Source organism: Ursus americanus, chromosome 2 (genome assembly GCF_024610735.1).
Source record: "Ursus americanus isolate L20-20 chromosome 2, mUrsAme1.1.p, whole genome shotgun sequence".
Lineage (NCBI taxonomy): Eukaryota > Metazoa > Chordata > Mammalia > Carnivora > Ursidae > Ursus > Ursus americanus.
The window spans coordinates 76,143,453-76,156,398 of NC_142128.1; the positions used below are offsets into that span (position 1 = coordinate 76,143,453).

General features: G+C 43.6%; 1 protein-coding gene across 4 annotated transcripts in view; it reads left to right on the forward strand.

Annotated features, from left to right (window-relative positions):
* The first annotated feature begins 1,049 nt into the window (after positions 1 to 1,049).
* Positions 1,050 to 12,946, forward strand: part of HHAT (hedgehog acyltransferase) — a 314,085-nt gene continuing 302,188 nt past the window's right edge. For 3 of the 4 annotated variants that reach the window (XM_045787835.2, XM_087857933.1, XM_087857930.1), the window contains exon 1: positions 1,414 to 1,551. The gene's annotated coding sequence lies outside the window, so the exon portion shown is untranslated. Of the gene's footprint in view, positions 1,161 to 1,413; positions 1,552 to 12,946 lie in introns of those variants that run through there. The other variant, XM_045787833.2, reaches the window with a different exon arrangement.

Below are 12,946 nucleotides of genomic sequence, written 5' to 3' on the forward strand. Positions count from 1 at the left end.
GAGGGTTCCCAGATAAAATACAGGATGCCCAATTACTTTGAGTTTCAGATAAACAACGAATACTTTTTTTTTAGTTTAAGTATATCCCAAATATTGCATAGGCCATTCTGATACTACAAAGGTATTGGTTATTCACCTGAAATTAGATTTTATTTATTTATTTTTATTTATTTATTTTTTTTAAAGATTTTATTTACTTATTTGACAGAGATAGAGACAGCCAGCGAGAGAGGGAACACAAGCAGGGGGAGTGGGAGAGGAAGAAGCAGGCTCATAGCGGAGGAGCCTGATGTGGGGCTCGATCCCATCACGCCGGGATCACGCCCTGAGCCGGAGGCAGACGCTTAACCGCTGTGCCACCCAGGCGCCCCTGAAATTAGATTTTAGTTGGGCAGACTGTATTTTTATTTGATACATCTGGCACTTCTACTTGGAGCTAGTTTATTAACACCTGCTTACCTAACACCATCCTGTACCAGGCGGTGGGAGTGAGGATGGTGGGACCTGAAAGAGAAGATAGTTTCCTGTTCTCAGAGAGTTTATGCTCTGGTTTTTCAGCGAACTTTGAATCAGAAAGATAATCTGCTGGGCTATTTCAATGACGGCTAGATTAAATTTAGAGCCTCTGTGTATTCCTGCTGACTAAGGCAGAATTATCCACATTTACCTGATCATAGAACCCCCTGAGACACCCCTCCCCTGGGGAGTCTGATTCCTTTGGTTTGAAGAGGGATCCAGATGCCTCTGGTTTTAACAAGAGTCCAGGTGATTCTCTTGCTCAGGTAGATGTGTGGACCTCTGGCAGGCTCGGAGTCCTCTGATTAACAGCGCTCAGCCAAAGTCACTTCCACTTTTTACAACCCATTCGAAATCACTGGTATACATTTGGCAGTGGTGATAATCTCTGTAAATTGCTTTACAGGTGATAACGTTCATCCCATTCGGTCTTCACTCTTAATCCTGGAGGAAAGCAGGGAAGCTTATTTCCGCTTGACGGAGGAGGGCAGGGAGGCTCCCAGGGGCTAAGTTCACACGGGAAGCCGGTCCAGCAGCCCAGCCGCAAAGCCCCCTTCCTTCCACCCCGCCAAGTTACTTCCTCTCGTCTCCAGAGCGTCCGTGAGGACCCCCGGGCTGGATTTAGAGCCCACCTGGTGTTTCAGGTGACTTCCGCTCCGAACGTGCGGGGCAGCCCCGGGCCTGCAACTAGCAAAGGGAATTGGGAGGGAGGCCCGCGCGCCGCTCAGCCTAGAAACCCGGAGCCCCGGCGCCAACGAGCGAGGGAGGCCGGGGGCCCCCCCGCCCCGCTCCCGGAGCGCCGCGCGTGTCCGAACCTGGCCATTGGGAGTCGCGCGGGCGCGCGGGCGCGGCGGCGGGAGCGCGCTCCGAGCACGCGCGCGGGGTGGGTCCTCCAACCGCCGCTCCCGGGGAAGAGGGCGGCTTCCCGGGAAGCCGGCCGCCGCCGCCGCCGCCGGGACTCGGAAGTGCGGAGAGGGTTGTTGGGGACTCGTGGCGCGCGTGAACGCCGCGGTCGCTGCCCGGGACAGCCCGGAGGTTGGTAGCCTGGGCCCGTAGCGGGTCCCGGGGAGGTTAAGCTGACTTTCGTGGTGTACTCGCTTGAGAACCAGAAATGCTCCAGGCGCTTTCCGTTTCCTACCCCGGTTCCTGCGTGCGCGCCCAGGGGCGGGGCAGAGAAGGCGCCCGGTCCCGTCGTGGAGACAAAGGCGGCGGGGACAGTGCGCCCCGGGCCAGGGCGGGCTCCGGGCCCGGTGGCCGGGGTCCCGCAGGCCGGGCCGAGGTCGCGCACGCCCCCGCCAGCGGGCCTCTCCCCGGGCTTGGTCCTCAGTTTCCGCCGGTCCCCTAGGCGCTGTTAGAAGTGCGCCGGCCCTACTGCTACGGCTCTAGTGACCCCCAAAGTTAGGGATTTATTTTGCTTTCTACTCTTCAGACTCAGTTGCCCTCTTTTCTTCAAAGTCTAGCCTCCAAGTGGCATCGGTCTTTACGTGAAAAGACGCCCCCCGCCCCCCCCCCGGCAGTCCAGGTACTGGGGTGGCCTTGGTGTTAAGAAATGTGCTGCTTCCTTGTTTCATGGGTTTTGGATCAGAGCAGTCCTGCTAGGAGTTGGCGTCCTTGGTGGTTTGCGTTTTATGGGGATGAGACCCGTTGTTTCTGTCTCCTTCTGTGTTGTTTTTCTCATTCGTTCGTTCGTTCATTCATTCATTCATTCATTCATTCATTCATTCATTCTCAGCTAGGCACTTAGGTGCTATAAAGTGCTTACTGATTAAGTGCTGTGGGAACAGGAGAGGGAAGGCTTCACTGAGGAGGTGGTGGTTTTTATACTGGAATTTGAAGAACAAGTACAGTTTTTTTTTTCTTTTCCTTCCATTCTTCATGCTCCATCTTTCCTATAATTCTTTTCCCTTTTTTCTCTGTGGCAGTCCCTGTGATTAGTATAGAATAAGGACAGTCAGTTCTGACCTGAAAGATTCAACTAATACTAACAAGGATGAGGTGCTTGTCAGGTGCTTTAGGCTCATTATTTCTAAACCTTACAATCACGGGGGAGGGGAGGTGGTGTTATCCCTTTTTACAGCAGAAGAAAGAAAGAGGAGGTGACAAAGGCACAAACTAGTAAATTTCAGGGCTGAGTTCTACACTCCCTTTTCTGGATCAAAGCCCATGCTGTATCTACTATTTATTTTGCTCCCTCCTTGGGAAGCAGGTTAGATAGACTAACTTAGGGTCAAGGCCGAGTCTCTGGAGGGCGCAGTCATCAGTGTGGGAGGCTAGATGTTGGCAGCGTGGTTTGTTGTTCATATTTATAATAAATCCTGCATTTGTTTTAGAGGTTCATGAAAATAAAGCTGTATGAGAGAATTTATAGGTTTATGGCCCCCTGAATTCCACCTACGAATGCCTTGGGGGTGGAAGGGTGGGTATCCTAGGTTACAAACCCTGCTTCGTGGTTGTTTTTCTTCTGGTTTTCTTCTGAGTGCTTGCTGGCCACCCTAGAGCATTACAAATACCCGTTTCCTTCTCTTTCAGTTAGTGTCTCATTTTACTCAGGTTCAGTTATTTCCGGTGATAAAAGCTGTTGAGAGGGAATTGCTGGATTGTTTATATACTGTACTTGCTCTGCTCCTTCTATGGATAATTCTGCTGGAGAATATTCTTGTGATAATGGCTGTGTGTCACATAGTGCGGGAGAACTTTTTTTGGGGGGGCAGTGGATATGAACCTTAATGGAGTATGATATTACCAGTGCCAGAGAAGAAAAAGGTTTTATCACTATATATCCCATAGACATTTAAAAGATTTTAAGATGTTATCGTGAACAATTTCGGTAATATGTTTGAAAATTCATATGAAATGGACACTCAAAAGAAATAAAATAAAACCCTTTAAGACATAAGAACTAGAAAAGCAGAATAGTCCTGTATCTATTAAAGAAGTTAAATTTGTAGTTAAAATCCTTTCCAAAGCAAAATTTCCAAGCCCACATGGTTTCATAAGGGAAATAGTCCAAACGTTTAAAAAAATGAAAACAAGGAAACACTCCCTGGCTGCTTTTATGAGGCCAGCATAATCTTGTTACTAAAGCTTGATGAGGACATTACAAGAAAATTACAGGCCATAGTCTCACAAAAAAAGATGCAAAAGTCTTAACAGTGATATATTGGTAAATCAAGTCTAACAGTCTATAAAAAGGATACTAAACCATGACCAATTTGGACTTATTCTAGACAGGGAAACTTTGGCTAACATCAGAAAATCAAATGTAATTTAACCACATACACATAAGAGAAAAAGATTATTTGACAAAATTCAGCACCCATTCATGATAAAAACTTTTTGCAAGCTAAAACATTATTGAGAGAAATTGAAGATTTAAACAATGGAGGGTATGTCATTGCTTTGCAAATAAGTCTATAGATTTAGTACAATCCCAATCCCAATCCCAGCAGATGTCTTCTCAAAAATAGAAGTTGGTAAGCCAATTCTAAAATTTATTTGGAAATTCTAGATAATCTAAGAAAAAGCAAATTTGGATGACTAGATCAATACATAATATGCTAATATGGTTTTGGCACAAGCTAGACCATGGAACTGAGTAGAGACTCGAGAATCAAACTCACACATATGTGTGATTTGTGACAAAAGTGACACCACACTGCAGTGGAGAAACTATGGCCTTTTCAGTAAATGATGCTGGGCCAACTGGATCCCCACATGGATAAAAAGGATCTTGATCATCTACCTCATCCCATATACAAATATTAATCAAGATATATCACACACCTACATGTGAAACTGAAATAATAAAGCTTCTGGAAGAAAGCAAAGTAAAATATCTTTATTACCTAAGGACAGTCAAAAGTTTATGGAACAGGACACAAAAAGCAACTAATTATAAAGGAACAAGATTGGTAAGAACTTCTGTTCATTTAAAGATTCCATAAGGAGTGTGGGAAGACAAGCTACAGAATGGGTGAAGATATTTGTAATACTATCCAATACAGAACTCCTACCCACAATGTAGCAACAACTTCTACACATCATTAAGAAAAAAAAATGGACAGCCCGACAGAAAAATGGGCAAGTCACTTCCTAAAAGAGGATATCCAAATTCTTAAATACATGAAAAGATGGTTAACCTCATTAGTAATTAGGAAAATGCAAATTAAAATGAGAATGGGCTATCACTATATACTCACCAGAGTGAGTGCTAAGCGTATACAGGCTTCCTCTGCTATCCAAAAGCAGAGCATTCCTGTGAAATCTTTCGTAAGCTGAAATGGTGTGAAGCAATGAAGCAATTACCATTGATTTATATGGAAAACTTTAGAGCATTCCCAGACCCAAAGCCCCCTCTTAAGCTTTTCTGATACCTTAGGATACATCTCGCTGGCGAATGTACAGAGTAAATGAAGATCCTGTACAGATGCTCACAGACGCAGTTCAGAGCTCTGGTGATGTGATGCTGAGAGCCTCAGTGTAGTTCCCTGGAGAGGCGCTCGGGGCCACTCTTGCTGCCCCGGCATGTCTGCTGCCTCTATAAGGACTGGCTGCAAAACAAACATTGAGGACCATTCTCTCCTCTTGCCTTTTTTTGTAAAAGTGAAAATCTTCGCATTTCTTTTGGTTAACAAAAATAGGTACTAATGTAGGTCTTTTTTTTTTTTTTTAAGATTTTATTTATTTATTCGACAGAGATAGAGACAGCCAGCGAGAGAGGGAACACAAGCAGGGGGAGTGGGAGAGGAAGAAGCAGACTCATAGCGGTGGAGCCTGATGTGGGGTTCGATCCCATAACGCCAGGATCACACCCTGAGCTGAAGGCAGACACTCCACCCCTGTGCCATCCAGGCGCCCCTAATGTAGGTCTTTTGTAAAAGGGAAGTGTTATAACCTGACCTTTCAGAAAGTGGGGGATACCTGTCCTGGTTGGGTGATGAGCAAACTGGAACTCTCATACATTGCTGATGGGTATAAAACTTAGTGCAACCGTTCTGGAAACTGTTTGGTGTATCATTTAGTAAAGCTGGACATATGTATCTCCTATGACCCAGCTACTCCATTCTTGGATAAACACAACAGTAAAGGCATGTGGGCACTGAAAGACATGTCAAAGAATGTGCAGAACACTATTATTGAAAATGGGCCCATGTTGGAAGCAACCCATATGTTCATCAATAGTAAAATGGATAACTGCATAGTTTATATGATGGAATACTCTTTAGTAATGAGAATGAATAGATTATTATCTCACACACAACATGGATGAGCCTCGCATAGAGCTGAACAAAAAGAAGGCAGACACAACAGAGCGAGTGCTATGCGATTCCATTTATATGAAGTTCAAAAACAGGGACAACTGAGTAAGATGATAGAATCAGGCTAGGCATTTTGAGGCATTACATTTTTAATCTGAGTGGCAATGACAAGTGAATCTGCTTTTTGAAAGTCTTAATTTTTTTTATTTGAAGTACATTTTAATACAAAGTTTACTTAAAATAGTAGACTAAAAAATATTTGGTTCATTCATATGCCCCTAATCTGGGGAGTGTGAGATGTAGTTGGCATAATTCCTGGTGATTAAAAAGGCTTAAAGCAGGTTGAGAATTTTCGTGGGAGACAGTATAATAGCAAACCAGTAGCTTCTGTGAATTATGGGCTCATAAAAGTGACTCCTTTCTGGGGCTCTTTAATAGCAGAGGTCGGGCTTCATGGCTGTTCATATAAAAAGACTTAGAGCTTTGTGTGATATTAAGACTTATCAGTGTGAGGTGGAAGCCAAAAAATGCCAAGGTACAAACTGAATACAAAATTTTGTTTTAGATTTAATTTTCTTGCAATTTAAGTTTATAACAGTTGGATGAAAAATATTCTGATTTTTTTTAATGTAAATTCTTTCAGTTAGATACCTTCCTCCTACCAGGCAGGTGTGGTATATGAGATTCCTATTGTTTCTTTAACAAATTACTACAAATTTAGTGGCTTAAAACAACACGAGTTTATTACCATGCAGTTAATCCAACATGCGTAGGCAGGGTAGGCAGGGCTGCGTTCCTTCTGGAAGCTCTAGGGCAGACTTTTTTGTTGTTGCCTTTTTTTTTTTTTTTTTTTAAAGATTTATTCATTTGACAGAGATAGAGACAGCCAGTGAGAGAGGGAACACAAGCAGGGGCAGTGGGAGAGGAAGAAACAGGCTTCCAGCAGAGGAGCCTGATGTGGGGCTTGATCCCATAACGCTGGGATCATGCCCTGAGCTGAAGGCAGACGCTTAACGACTGAGCCACCCAGGTGCCCCTTTTGATGCTGCCTCCATTCCTTTGCTTGTGGTCTCTTTCTTCATCTTCAGAGCACATTACGCTAACCTCTGCTTCCATTATCCCATCTTCTCTGTCTCGGACCCTCCCAGAAGGACCCTTGTGACAGTATTGGGCCTATGTGGGTAATCAGGGATAATGCCCCCATCTTTAAGTTAATGACAGCTGCAAAATCCCTTTGCTCTCTAAGGAACTATATTTATAGGTTCCAGGGATTAGCACATGGACATTTCTGGGAGAGCCCTATTTGGGGGCTTTCCCAGATGGGATTTTATATTTTGTCTTCACAAATAACACAGTGCCCTGAATTTCAGTAGGAGTTCACTGATGCTTGTTAAATGAAGAAGTGCATCTAAGATTTCATTATTTCAAGTACAGTTTCTGGAAGAATAGAAGTGATGGTCTTTCCCTGCTTTCTGTCACATCTGGAGTTTTAGGTTCAAGTCTAGATACCAATACTATAAAGGGACTACTGACTGGTAAAGGGTCTAGGAACCAAGTCACTGAAGAAATGGTTGAAGGAATCATGAATGTTTGTCCTGGAAGAGGGCTTGAGATGGAGTGTGTGGCATTAATTATCTTTAAATATTTGAAGGAGTATTATTGGAGAGAATAATTTAAGCCTTCTTAGTATGATAGCAATAACATTAAAAACAAAAAGAATTGCATTTTAGAACTTACTATCCCCAAGGCACTGTTCTGTCGCTTTGTAAGTTCATCTCATCCTTACAGCAGTCCTCTGAGGGTCGCTGTTATCTCTGTTAAAACATAAGGAAATTGAGGCATGGGGAGGTTATGCAACTTATCTTAGGGCATACAGCTAGGAAGTAGCAAAGCTGGGATTCGAACTTTGGCGTTCTGACTGCACAGCCATCTCATCCCATTACCCTTCCTCTCTACCTTTACTTCCAGAATGCACAGTCGGTCTAGTGGCAGAAAGTTTTTTTAAAAATAGAGGGGGCAACTTTTGACTCAGTTTGAGGAAAGAACAGGATAATAACCTGAACTGCCTAGAAAAAGTTTCCCTGCCTTTTGATGTTACTGGAATGGTCAGGTAGGTTCTTGTAAAAGAAATTTCCAGACTGGCTAGAGATTAAATCAGATGCCAGTAGGGTCCCTACTGGTTTTGAAATTCTGATCTGGGGAACATACTGATTTGTTTTCATTTTATATACAAATAACCAACCTTTGTGACATTTTATGTACTAAAGTTCCCTTGTGAACTGCAGTTTTGCCACTAACTTTCCAGAGTCTATGTATTAGTGACTCTCACATACTGGAATGGTAGGTTGTGTCCCTGGCCCCTTGGAAAGTGCCGTTGCTGTGCTCTCGCGACGAGATGGAATCATTCTTCTCTTCCTGCTTGAATGTGGACTGGCCTTTTGACCAACAAAATGTTCTGTGAATTCTGGCGCCTGGTCCTTAAGAGACCTTGCGCCTCTTGCCTTTGTTGTTTTGAACCCCAGAAGCCAACGTGCTGTGAAGAGTCAGGCCTACCGGAACGCCCGGATCCTTGTGGAGGAGAAGCGCTGCACCTCGCTGACAGCTCGCACCTAATGCTAGGCGGAGGTGAGGTCACCTTGGCCCCTCCAGTCCCTGTTGAGCTGTGCAGTGACTTAGTTAAGCGAGTGATGCCAGGTAAGATTAGGAGAATGGCCCACATCGCCATCCCACAGAATCACGAAGAGAGTGGATCTTTGTTGTTTTAGCCACTGTGTGTTGGGGTGGTTTATGGTGCAGTGAGACAGAACTGATACATGGTATTTTGGTGCATGTTTGGAAGTAGTGTATGTATTTTAAAATATTCTGTAATTAGACGTTTTGCCCAGTCCAGCGGACCTCCTCCAACCCACCCAATCATCACTCTGTGTTAGTGAAGCCTTTCTGGGTTTGGAGAAGTGTTTTTTTCTTTTTGGTTGTTGTTGTTAGTATTATGTGAGTAAAAGAATAAGACTCTTTGTAAGTTTCCTAAGTAGGGTTTGGAGAAAACTGACGTGAGAGGACACAGTGTGCCTCGACTTGGGTTTCCTCGTTGAGAGTCCTGCAATTTATATTCTGCAAAATAAGTTTGTTTCATCAAATTGGATCCTAGAAAGGAGCAAGTCTCATAATTTTCCCAAATGTGCTAGAATATTATCCTACTCTTTCATTCTCTTCAAAGCCATTGCCATTTCAGTGTGCATGTGCTCTTTTTACTTTTATTACTTTGTGATTTCCGGAGTGCTCATTTGTTCCTAAAATTTAAAATTATTTCCGTTTTACTCAGCCCTTATCTCTACGTAACTGCTGACTTTCCCTTCTTATATCTGAGTAAACTGGTTTAGTATGTCTTCTTCCGTCACTCTTTTAAGGAAAGTATGAATAAGATGGTTCATGTGTATTTTGATTACATCTAGTTGATGTACAAATTTTCTTCCTAGGGAGTATCTCAATTACACATAACTTTAAAATTTTCTTTTGCTTGTATGTAGCTTGTGTAACCTTCTAGCTTTCCTGATGGATTGATTTCATCATAGACATTGAAAAAAATGAATCTGGTGCACTCGTAAGAGGGAGGTGGCTGAGGGAAGGCTCTAGAGTTAGATTTGGTGGGTATGAAGCTAAACTCTGCTGCTTACCAGCTGTGTGATCTGGGGCAAGTTTCTTGACCTTTCTGGGCTTTGGTTTTCTTTTGTGTTAAATGAGGGTACCCAAAGTACCAACCTTCAGAAGTTGTTACAAAGATTAAATGAGATAATACTTGCACAGCGCTTGCTTAGCACAGGTAGCCTATAAATAACACTTATTATAGTGCAGCTGTTACTAAAGTATAAGCAAACTAAGTAGAGGAAAATCTCAGGACATCGAGCAACCGTTTGGTAGAAGTGACAGTGATGATGCTGGTACCTACGGATTATTAGCTCAATGCCGACAGTGCTGTTTTGAAAGTCCGCTGGTGCATGTGGGTGTGTGGTGATGGCTCATTCAGCGCGGGATCTATCAAGACCAAGAAGTAGAAAACATTTAAAATGGAAGTGTTGGAATCCATTTGTAGCACGCGTCAAAAATAAAGTTACATTCGAAGTGATATTGGAAATGGCTGGGGGAAAGCATCTTACAGAAGTTATGTTTATGCACGTTTTTGGCTTTGGCATAGTGAGCTGTGCTTCTCTGCCAAGATTAAGGAACAGGATTTCTGCCTGTGAAAGAGTGGGAGCTGGGGAGTTGGGTCCTGGGTTTTGCTCCATCACTGGCTTCTCTGTGTGCTTGGGCAGATCACTGCCTTTCCCTGAGCAGGATTCTGATTCCTGAAAAAGAGCGAACCGTTAGCCCTCCTGGTGGGAATAGAGTAGATGGTATCTTTGAAAGCAGGTGGAGTGTTAAATTACAACGTAAATGCAAATATAAGTTACTTCAGTATAGAAAAAACCCTGTAAGCTGAAGAATTCTTGCCATTTTACAGCTAGGATTTTATTCTGTGGGCCTCTTGAGTTCTATAATCTCCAGATAAAATACTTTTTTGAAATACCCAGCCTCAGGGTATTTCCCGGTATGTAGGTAAAATTCATTGCTATGCCATTCTGACTTCTTTCCCTTTGATCCCAGAGAAACCTGCTATGATTTCCTTCCAACACCCAAAATATTAAATGTACTTTCTCTTTGTCTTCATTTACCTCAAATATTCTACTCTTGTCAATAATATTTAGCTTTGAGATACTGTGATCTTACAGCTTTGGAGTTGCTGTTATATGTTCTTTGTTTTCTTCTTTTCAATCCTGCGCCCTGGACTGGTTTCATGCCAGGTACAACTTAATTTTCTTTACTTGTGTTGCTTGGTTCTAGCGCTTTCTCTCTACTTCCTCCCAAATCGCTGCCTCCTTGCCTCTAGACTGTCAAAGAGCTTCTTCCTGAAGCCTCACTCGAGTAGTTAAATGTACTGGCTCATAGGCCTGAGGTTTCTTCAGCAAATCAAATCCGAACTTGTAATACTTTATGTTTAAGGCCCTCTGCCACGTGGCTCCTGCTGTCCCTTCACCATCTACATTTGTACTTCTTCACAGCCCTGACCAGTATTTCCTCTAAGGGGCAGAGTTCTCAGACACATCCGTTTCCCATCTCACATCTTGGCATCTCTCCTTAGCTCTCACATATCAGTGGTACAGCCTCATTTATGGAGATTAATCAGGTTGGCATTTACTTAAACACAGGCTATGCTGCTGTGGTTGGCTTTTCCTAGAGAAGTAATTTACAAACGGTGATTAGTTTCTAGGCTCTCACAGACACCCATTAAGCTGATGATGCTGTTGCAGGATGGTATCTGTGTGTGCACAACAGAAAAGAAGCATTACTTACACGTTTGAGTAAGGACCTCTTTGATTTCATCATGATAGCCTGTCCCTAGAGAAGAGCATGCTTGTTTAGAGAACAAGAAATAGAAACTTGAGATTTTTCAGAGAGTTTAGGAAGCTTTATGGGTTCGGACATTTGAAAGTTCTAGTTATATTCCCCAGTGTCCAACTTGCCTTTTCTTTGATAGTGTTGGGTCATTAAATTCTTTAAACATATCTACTCTGATTTGCTTTCTAAAGGCAAAGCTGAAATGAATACAGAAGAAAACACTGGGGAGAGGAATTTTCTTGAGATAGGTGGGCAAGAGCTGAAAACAGAGGTGTAGGGAAGAAAAATCTGTTAAGAAGGACAGTGAGTGTGTGTGTGTGGTGGTGGTGTTTTGAGGTGACATTCCTGGGATTGTGACTGAGAAACAAGACAGATGGGAGTATGCATATCACTTCTTGGGGATAAGCCAAGAAGTGGTGAAGAAGAGATGCTGGGCAGAAAGCTGTGCAGGTGGCCCCCAAGGGCGGTTTGTTTGCTGTCGGGGTGGATTGGGTTGGGGTGTGGACAACATGTGGGACCTGAGTGAGAGCTCTGGGGGTGCCCATCTGAAGGAAGCCTAGCAGCAGGTGGGATGGCCATGCCACATGGAGGATCTGTGAAATCTTGTCAGATCAGGAAGAAAACCAGAGCTCTGGTGAGGTGGGTGTCTGATGAATTAAATTCACTAAGCGGACCTGTTGGACAGATCCTAGCTAATATTTTTTGGGAACTTACTCAGTGCCAGGCCTTAGATAAGCATTTTACATTAAATTTTAATTCAGCAACTCTGTAAGGAAACCTGTCAAAGAGGTTGTGACCCACTCAAGTTCCTCTACCAGTAAATGGCAGAGCTGGGACTGCCCCCCCCCAGCCCCCCAGTCTGCTTGATGCAGGGTTTCCCAGCATGCTGTCAGGTGAAGGCTATTTGGTCCAGTCCCCACATTTTAAATGTGAAGAGGCAGCCCTGCTGCTTTGTTGCTCAGAACTATGTATCTTTGTGTAGGTGTCTGCAAAACGTATACGATATAGCTAAGAGCACCAGAAAGGGAAACATTTTGACACCGAATATTTTGGTTCCCCACAGTTAATTAATGCAGAGGAATTGTCCTAGAAGAGAATGTCCCTGGAAAGGTTCTAAACAGCAGGGCTTCTAGAACTTTCATTTAATCCCTAAGATTGTGTTCACATTTCAGTAACATTTTTAGGGGTTCAGACTTTGCTAATCACATATTCTTAATGGAGGTGAGGAGGTCATCCAGTATAACACCAACATCCTCTGAAAGGAGACACCTAAAACCCAGAGGTTAAAGGTAACTTCCCACTAACGGGAAGACTACCATATTCCCACAAAATTCCGCAAAGAAATTCTGAGGTATTCTAGGTGATGCCAGGTATTTAAAAATAAAGTGTGAGTAGAAATGTTTGAAGCTAGAAATGGTTCTGAAAAATAGTAAGGAGACCTGAGAAGGCGTTGCTGAGGGCTTGAGCGTGTTGGGGATTGAAAGCGTAAGTGCCTGCTTCTGGATCGCTTAGGTTGCAGGAGACCAAACTCCCAGAGCAACTTTTAGGTCATTACCAGTGGGTGCTCTGGGTGGACCGCTGACTTCTGACCTCCTGTTTTATGACAGCCAAAGTTTGTATCTTTTTCCGCTCTCTCTTAGCCTGAAGAAAGGAGTTCGTGCATGGTGGATTGTGAGCCAGGCTGTAGGGACAAGTAACTTTGTAAACTGGTGTTAATGGGGCTGGCTGTGCCTGAGGGA